This window comes from Orcinus orca, chromosome 6 (genome assembly GCF_937001465.1).
Source record: "Orcinus orca chromosome 6, mOrcOrc1.1, whole genome shotgun sequence".
In the NCBI taxonomy this organism is placed as follows: Eukaryota; Metazoa; Chordata; class Mammalia; order Artiodactyla; family Delphinidae; genus Orcinus; species Orcinus orca.
The window spans coordinates 47,366,932-47,375,785 of NC_064564.1; positions in this window are offsets into that span (position 1 = coordinate 47,366,932).

The following is an 8,854-nucleotide window of genomic DNA, read 5'->3' on the forward strand; positions in this document are numbered from 1 at the left end:
GCCTATAAAGGAGGTTAAAATGAAAACAATTTATGTGTTTAGAAATAACCTCTGAATTACCTACCAAAAAGGAACATTTCTTTCACACTAAAGGAAATGTTAGACCTGAACAATCAGTATTGCTAAGCAAATATCCCTATGATTTAATTTTAGAACACGGAGGTACAGTAAAATAGACATAGGTGTTTGAGGCCCAACAAAGGCCTATGTTTGAATCCAGGTGATTACTCCTATTATCTATGTGACCTCATGCATTAACTTAGGGAGTTCCCATTTTCTAATATAAAATGAGAATACAATTATTTTACTGAATGGCTGTGGTAAAGGTTACAACTAGGTCTTTTGGAAGACACACAGAATAGTACCCGGCATACAGCAGGGGATCAAACAATCACTAAACTATTAATACAGTTATTATAATGAAGACTGTATCAGGTTCCTCTTGGAGTTTACCCAAGATAAGGCTATTATTGGATGGATACAGCAGAGGCACTTCTTCAGCATAATGCTTTAAATCTCTATTGTAGATGTCTCCCCATGATAAACCATATCATGTTGACTCTAAGGATAAAATGATAACACAGATAATTTCATTTTAAGTTGAAAATGCCATGACTTGCACAATGTAAACTACTACTATAGTATTTAGGAAGTTTTAGAAAATAAAATTTGTGAAAACTATGGTACTTTGCTGAAGGTTTCAGAGTGTAGGTCAGTGACAGAGCATGAAAACAAAAAAACTATTGTATGCATAGAATTTTAAGACTAAGGATATACCAAAGAGAAGACTTTTTTTTTCCTAAGGCAGAGATCACACATGAAAAACAAGCTGTTTCAGGCTAAAGCTGTGAATAAAATATCAAATCCTTAAGGATTAAGACTCAAAATGACTCCATTCATTTAGAAATAGTGATGTTCATATCACCTGTTTATTGGGCTCCCTTTATATGCCAAACACTGTACTGAGTCCTTTGACTCCATGAGTCAATGAATCTATGAGATAGGTACTCTTAACACTAATTTACAGAGGAGGAAACTGAGACTTGGGAAGTTTGACTTGTGGAGGTCTAATAAGTTGCTGACATTTGGCTGGAAATCAGGGATTTGTGATTACTCTTAGGTATTGCATCTGCTGTTGCAACTCAGAAAACCAAACAAACTAAACCTCCAGGACAATGAATAGGTGGGTTAAAATGTTTGCATAGTGTATCAAGCCAGATCAAATTTCTTTATATTATTTATCTCATATAACCTCTATTTTTATTTGAAATTCCTACATGTCCTTCAGAGATAAGTTTTATGGTAGGAAGTAAGCTGTTTTACCTCTGGCCAGTGTAAAGATAAAGCCATGATCATTTGCCCACCTGACTAAGTTTTCTAAACTAAATTTCATCATGTCCAGTTTGCTCATGAGTTTTGTGTGTGTGTGGGTGTGTGTGTGTACTGATTTGATACAAAGGCATATGAGTGGAGTGGTTAGGATGGTAAGTCAGGAATCATTCATCAAGGATGCTTCATTTCTAGAGGAACTGAGTTTCTTCAAAGGAAGTATGGACAAACAATTGAGGAGAAAGGGAGACTAGTTAAAAATACATAGTATAGAATGCACAAAGGAACAGAGCTAGACAAAAACAAAGGAAGACAAATAATACAGAGACATAAGTGGGAAGAATGAGAGATCTCTTCCTTTCCTCTTTTTTCCCTTTCCTCATACTACTATTAAGTAGTGTATTTTTGTTCAAATTTACCATTATTCCAAAAAACAAATTATATTTTCACTTTTGCTCTTTATTATTCATTTTGTATTAAAATAGCACACATTCCTTGAATGCCTTTTCTTCTCCTTTCTTTTTTTTTTTTTTTAAACTTCCTGGAATCAAGACCAAGGATTGACATTTACAGCCATAAGTGATCCAAGTGCTACATTAGCGTCTATTTATTAAAGATGATCCTTCATGTGCAATACAGCTAGGATATTTGGCCTAATTTACTATACTAACATTTCCAGTTTGGCTGTGAGTGGGGAGTTGTGCCAACAGCACTGTGTCTATGGTGAAATAGTGCCTAATCAGTATTTATGAATAGGGTTTTAGAAGTCACTAAAGAGCACAGGAAGAGATTTTACCTTCTGAAAGCGCAAATATTGCTGAGCTCTGGGAATCTGTACAGCACATTAGAATGGAATAGCTTTCCTTTTTTTTTTTAAAGTGAGGTTAAAAATGTGTAATGCAATACTGTCAGTAATTTAAATGGAGTGTACCTCCTTCTTTCAGACATTAATGCTATTTGTTAAACTTTGTAATTACTATGCAAATGAAGAGCTGTATTTAAAAAATGGCAGTGCCAAGAGTACAACAGAGAAAAAACAGTTTTCAATTTAAACTAATACAAAATAAGCTTCAAGTCTTGTAGAACTCAAATATTGTATTTTTGTTTTTTTTTATTCCTTTGAATGCAGCATTTGGGTGAAAGCAATGAGGAGTTGTCTTTGTTCTTAGGCATAGATAGCAAAAGGCTTAGAGCCAGAGATTTGAAAGCTTCTGAGACACATTAGCTCCCTGATCTTCACAACAGGTGGCTGGTATTTTTATCCGTCTTTTAGAGATGAAGAAACCAAGTCCCAGAGATGCTTAACTCATTTGCTCAGGGTCACTTAAACAAGCCAGTGACAGCCAGGAAAGGATCTGAGTACTCCCAAACTCAAGGCTGCTTTGAGAATCCCCAGACAGCAATCACTTGAAAGGAACAGAATTTATGGCTCAAATTATGATTTCAGAATATTAAACACAGACTGAACCAGTGCAATCTAGTTTCATTTCATGCCAGGTAGATGTTTTAGAAGAAAATGATCATGTTTGGTTTCCTGAGAATTAGCCCCTTATGGGGAAATATCTGTGAGCTACTGAGCACCCTAGACATGAAGAAAGCAAACAGCATAAAAGAATGAGTAGGTTTTACACAGTTTTTGTATCCCCAATACTTAGTGCTGTGCCTGGCAGCATAGACGCTCAAAAATATTTGTTGGAGCAAAGAATGAATGAATGCATACCCATTTGTTATTTAAGTAACTGTCTGGTCATATTGCCTCTTTTTCCCTCTCAGTCACTTTTCCTAGAATTACCTCCCAGGTCTGCAGAACAAACAACTGAACAACAACAAAAACAAACCAGTTTTGCCTTTCTCTATTAATTCTTCTTTTCCTACCCTTGAACCTAAATCAACGTGATTTTTTTTATAGCCCATCTTTTTAGAACTTCGATTTTTACGTGAAATAATCACATAAACCAGAAGGATCTAAAGGGCTGGCTTGTTCAGAGCAATGTTTGTCCTCTTTAGGTGATCCTCTTTATATTTTAAAAGGAAACTTTTAAATTCTGAAGCCAAAAGAATGAGAAACAAACTCAGATGTATTGTTGACATTTTTCAGGGATGGTGGGAATGGGGGAGAGCTGTCCTCTCCTATTGCTAATGTGACGATAGCATTTTTGAGTTTTAGGGAAAGGCAGTGACAGCCTATCTATAATGAAAGAATTTGAGAATATCAGATACTTGGTTTTGCAGTACCCCTTGTGACTAAAGTGGAGGCATGTGACACGAGCTCCACTGATCAGACATGCTCGACCTCACTTTAACTTCGAGTTAGGGAATTCAGGTAAAGAACAGAGACATTGAAGAACCCATGTGGGTGGAAGGCTGCAGTGCAAGAGGCAACTCCTCGAGTTTCCAGGGCAGCAGTGGCCATGGGCAAAGGCAGTGTCCAGTGTTGAGCAGCTAGTGCCAGGGGTGATGGTGGAGGTTCAAGCTGTGGCATCAGGGGGTTAATGGTGGCAGCAATGGTATCTTTATAGGACTAGTTCTGTGGGACAATTGTGACTATGGTTTTAGGAGCTGTTCTTGTTCCTATTGTTTGTCCATGTCTCAATCTGCAGCCCTGCTAGTGATTCCTCGAGTTATCTAATAACCTTTAAAACAAATTTAATTGATCAGAGTCAGCTTCTGTTGATTACAACTAAGAACCCACGCACCATTTCAAGGCCAGCAAGGGAAGTAAGATCCTGGCAGTATTATTGTGCTTGAGCTGCTCTGGGGAATATAAGGAATATTGGTGTATTTGGAAAAGACTTTAGAAAGTCTATTTCAGAATCTTGGCTCTAGCAATTCACCAGTAGTGTGATATTGTTGGGAAAACTCCTAAACCTTTATCTTCTCAAAAGTACAAATGGGAATAACAGTATCTATCTTGAAGGCCAGTTGTAAAGACTGAAATAAATATGTAATGTGTCCAGAACCATGCCTGGCATATGTTAGCCACTAGAGTTCTTTTTGTCCTTACCACTTCATCATGTATGTAATCTACCTAAGCTCTCCCACATCACCAGCGTGGTCTGGCCTAGATAGTAAAAGATGTTAAAACAAAATGAGTATCTATAAATCGAAATTAACTGCATGCGTTTTTAAGAAGGCAAGTGGAAAACAAGCATACATATGGGTCATTGGGTCACAAGTTAAACTTATCATTACAAACATTTACCCGTCACACATGTTCTAAGACATGGTATCGTACAGTAGAATATCCAAAGATGAGGTCATACACATGACATTCTTTCCTTCACCTCAGAGGTGTTACTTCAGGTGTTTGAAGAAGCAAAATGCAATGCCAACATTTGCTAGTTTGATTAGGAAAGTTTGTATTCTTAAAGGCTATCTAATTAGCAAATTGAAGCAGCTAATATGAAGGCCCTGGACCATTGATCCAACGGTATGATCGTGGATCTCCTGGTATGGAGGAAAAGGTGTTTGTTTTGCTGTATTTTCTACATAATCCTGGTTACACTGTCTTCAGAGACTAAACGAAAACGTAGAAGGTTGCAACACTCTCTGGTAAGCCTGGGTGCCACAGGGAAAGTCATTAACTCTTTCAGGGCCCCATTCTCCTCATTGACAAAATGGAGATTACGTTTTCTCTCTCTTGGGTTGTTGTGAGAATTAAATGAGATCATGCATGCATAGTTCTGAGCACAACGTCTGGTTTACTCTTTTTAAAATGGCTGTATTCACAGAGATGCTCCCTCCACTTTCAGTTTAGTAACATGCATATTCATAGAGAATTGGGTTGCATTATTTCTGAGCGACAGGTTTCTGCAGGGATGTGGGTTTGCCAGATCTACCAGCTGTCTTCACGTCTTTCCGTCCCCATGAGATTTCTGCACATTTTTCCTGCCCTTTTAGTTGCTCCCCAGAGACAGGCTCCCTTAGGAAGGAATCAGGGTATAGGCGGATGCTCCATTAATTTTCTTGTTGGCATTTTACCAGCAGTGGTGTGGATGACCCAAGGGCAGCCAGGAGAAGAGACAGCTAGACAGAGCCTGCAGGCCGCTATAGAGTTCTTTCACTAGCAGAACACTGTGAATGATAAACCTTTAAACAGTCGTGTGAATTATAGAGAAAGCTTCCAGTGAAGATAGTGATGTTGGCTGAGTCTAGGGAATGGAAAAGATGAAAAACAGGATGGTAAGAGCAAAAAAGTCAAGTGTTCCCCCATAAGTCTTTATTTCTTTCCTTTTAAAACCCTAATTTAAGTATTTCTAAAAATTGTAAAGACTGTATAACATTACAGGATGTTTAATAAATGTAAAAATAGATAAATACATATCACTCAGATCTTTACCCAAACATATTTCATTTTAAATTGTGCACATCTCATCCAGTTTTCATCCATATGGAAAACATATTTGCTATATTAGTAAAAAGGGTTCACTTTTTCTTCTTTGCTATTTTTATTTTTTAATTTTTTTAAACATCTTTATTGGAGTATAATTGCTTTACAATGGTGTGTTAGTTTCTGCTTTATAACAAAGTGAATCATCTATACGTATACATATATCCCCACATCTCCTCCCTCTTGCGTCTCCCTCCCACCCTCCCTATCCCACCCATCTAGGTGGTCACAAAGCCCCGAGCTGACCTCCCTGTGCTATGCGGCTGCTTCCCACTAGCTATCTATTTTACATTTGGTAATGTATATATGTCCATGCCACTCTCTCACTTCATCCCAGCTTACCCTTCCCCCTCCCCGTGTACTCAAGTCCATTCTCTACGTCTGCGTCTTTATCCCTGTAAAAAGGGTTCACTTTTAATTCCATGTAACACTGTTTAATTTTCAATGCTGCCACATAGATCTCATTATCATTTATTTTAATGAAAGTGTTCATCAACTAAACACATTTCTGTTATTTATATAATCAAATGTCAATAGTTGGGACAATTTGATTGCTTTCATATATTTCTTATCACATTTAATACACAAAAGAACATCTTTGTTCTTTGACCATAGCCTGTTTTATCTTTTGGATAATTCCTTAAGATAAATCCCTCAGAATGATATTTGTCAACATAAGGGTCGGAATATTTTTAATCTATATCGAATATGACATGAAAAGATTATACTTATTTCCTACATGTTCAATTTTTCTTTGGAATGCCTTAAAAATTAAAAAATCTTACAAATCTCTAAAGTACTCTTGGACTTTAGGTAAAGACATAGCAGGTATATAATATCTGTCTTATACAAAAAGAGAGATTCTAGTACAAAATATTTAAGTGCTTTGCTTAAAGTGACACCTTCAAGCCATTCAGGGTAATGTTCCAGGACCTAAGACAAACTTCCATTAGTTTCAGATCAATTCATTTACCTTGCCCCCAAAGACAACTTTGCAAACAACTTAATTTCACTGCTCATAAGTCATCCAGAGGATGTTCAGTGCTGTCCTGTCGTGCACGGCAAGATCCAAAACGTAATGTGGTGCTTATTCTGGAAATACTCTTAATGGAACATTGCGATAGGAAAACTCAACACTTTCTTCTTAGCTCCATAAAATATGAACTAACAAAGCCTAGAAAAATTATTCCAAAGATGACTGCTATTTAGCTTCCTGCATCTGTTAGCCAATTCATATTTGTTTCTACTTCAAGTAACATTTTTCCTCTTGTCAATGCATTAACTTACATTTGCAAAATGAGAGAAGCAATTTAAGAATTAATAAGAAAACATGTTTTTATTTGGCATGCTCCCAATTTGATCAATATCACAGAGATCATTTGAAATGAAACTGTTTCAGTCAACATCTTGCTTCCTATTATCTGATAGAGACATGCAAATTATTACAGATTTTAGTCCTTTGTGACCTCCAGCAGCTCCTCATGCTGTCTATGATTCGATTTTTTTAAAGCTTGCTGCAGAATTTTCAACAGGAGAGGAATATTTATCATTAAGATACAGACAGCCCTTTACAGAATTTCCTCTGTGTTATACAAACACTCTTCTGTCTCAGAAAGGTAGAATCTTTCAACTGGGCATGATTTGCGTCTGTAAAACCTTGCTAAGGATTTTTATGACTTCAAATTTTGGACGGTTTGTTATTAGTTTGTAGGTAAAGCCACAGCAAACTCTTGTGGAATATGAAAATTAGTTGGATTTAGGCTTCTGGGAAAGCATCGAGTACCCAGCTCCCCATGGATAGTTTTTACCTTGGGATAACAGAACAGTTCCCATGTAAGAAAAAGAAGGGGTTGCTGACTGAGATTAGTTGGGTATAATGTTCTCCATGGGTATTTAAAGGATGATTTCTTGATCAAATCAGAACCTGTATTTTTATTCCCCCAAGTATTCTAGCCAAGATTTTGAAAAATGTTTCACCCAATCCCCGTCCTTTGGTGGACACGTAGAGTACAGCAAGAGGCTCCGTGACATCTAGATTAAGAAACTGTCCTATGTGGTAACCCCTTGTGTTACTCTTGGTGTGCTAGGGTAACAAATGGCCACCAAAGGTACCCAAGTCCCCAAACCTGTGAATATGTGAATTTACATGATGAAAGGGACTTTGCAGAGTTGATTTAAGTTAAGGAACTTGAACTGGTGAGATTATCCTGAATTGTCCAGGTTGACTCAATGTTATCATAAGGGCTCTTATAAGAGGGAAGAAGGAGGAACAGAATAGGACAGAGCATTTTGACAATGGAAGCAGAGACTAAAGTGCTGCAGCCACAAGCCAAGGTTCTCCTCTGGAGTTTCCAGAAAGGATCAGCCCTTTCAACACCTTGATTGTATCTTCATAAGACTCTTTCTGGAATTATGATCTCTAGAAGTGTAATATAATAAATGTGTGTGCTTTTTAGCCACGAAGTTTGTAGTAATTTGTTGTGGGTTGTTGTGAAGATTAAATGAGTCAATATCTATAAATTAATGAAGTAAATTAGTGCAGTAAAATAATTTAACCTAGCAGGCACTATATGTTTTGTTGTAACTGTTATTACATTTTATATTCTAGATCAGTATTTACCAAATTTCCATAATGTTATGTATTACCTAGGAGTAGCTGTTAGAAATACAAATTACTTAATGATATTCCAGACTGGAAAATTATAATCTTTAAGACAAAGGTCTGGGAAACTGTATATTTAATAAATACCCAAGTAATTCATATCATCGAGGAAGTTTGGGAAAATTGCTGTATAGGGTTGATGTTCATCCTTTGCTGCACATCAGTTACATCTTTGTCTTTAAAAAAGGTACACAGATGAGAGGAGCCAGGGACCCTCTTACTATAATGATTCATCAAAAACTTTGTTGAAAGTTATTAATTCCACAGCTCATTTCATTCATTCACTTATTAGTTCATCTATACATTTATATATATTCTTTCATTTTTCAAACATTTACTGAACATCTCCTATACATCAGGCTCTTTAGTAAATGTGTGGGATGTAAAAATGAATAAAATAGTCTTGTCCTCAGGGAAGTTGCGAAGGGAAGTATACAGACAAATCTAAAGAGAATTACGATTCACTGCAGGAT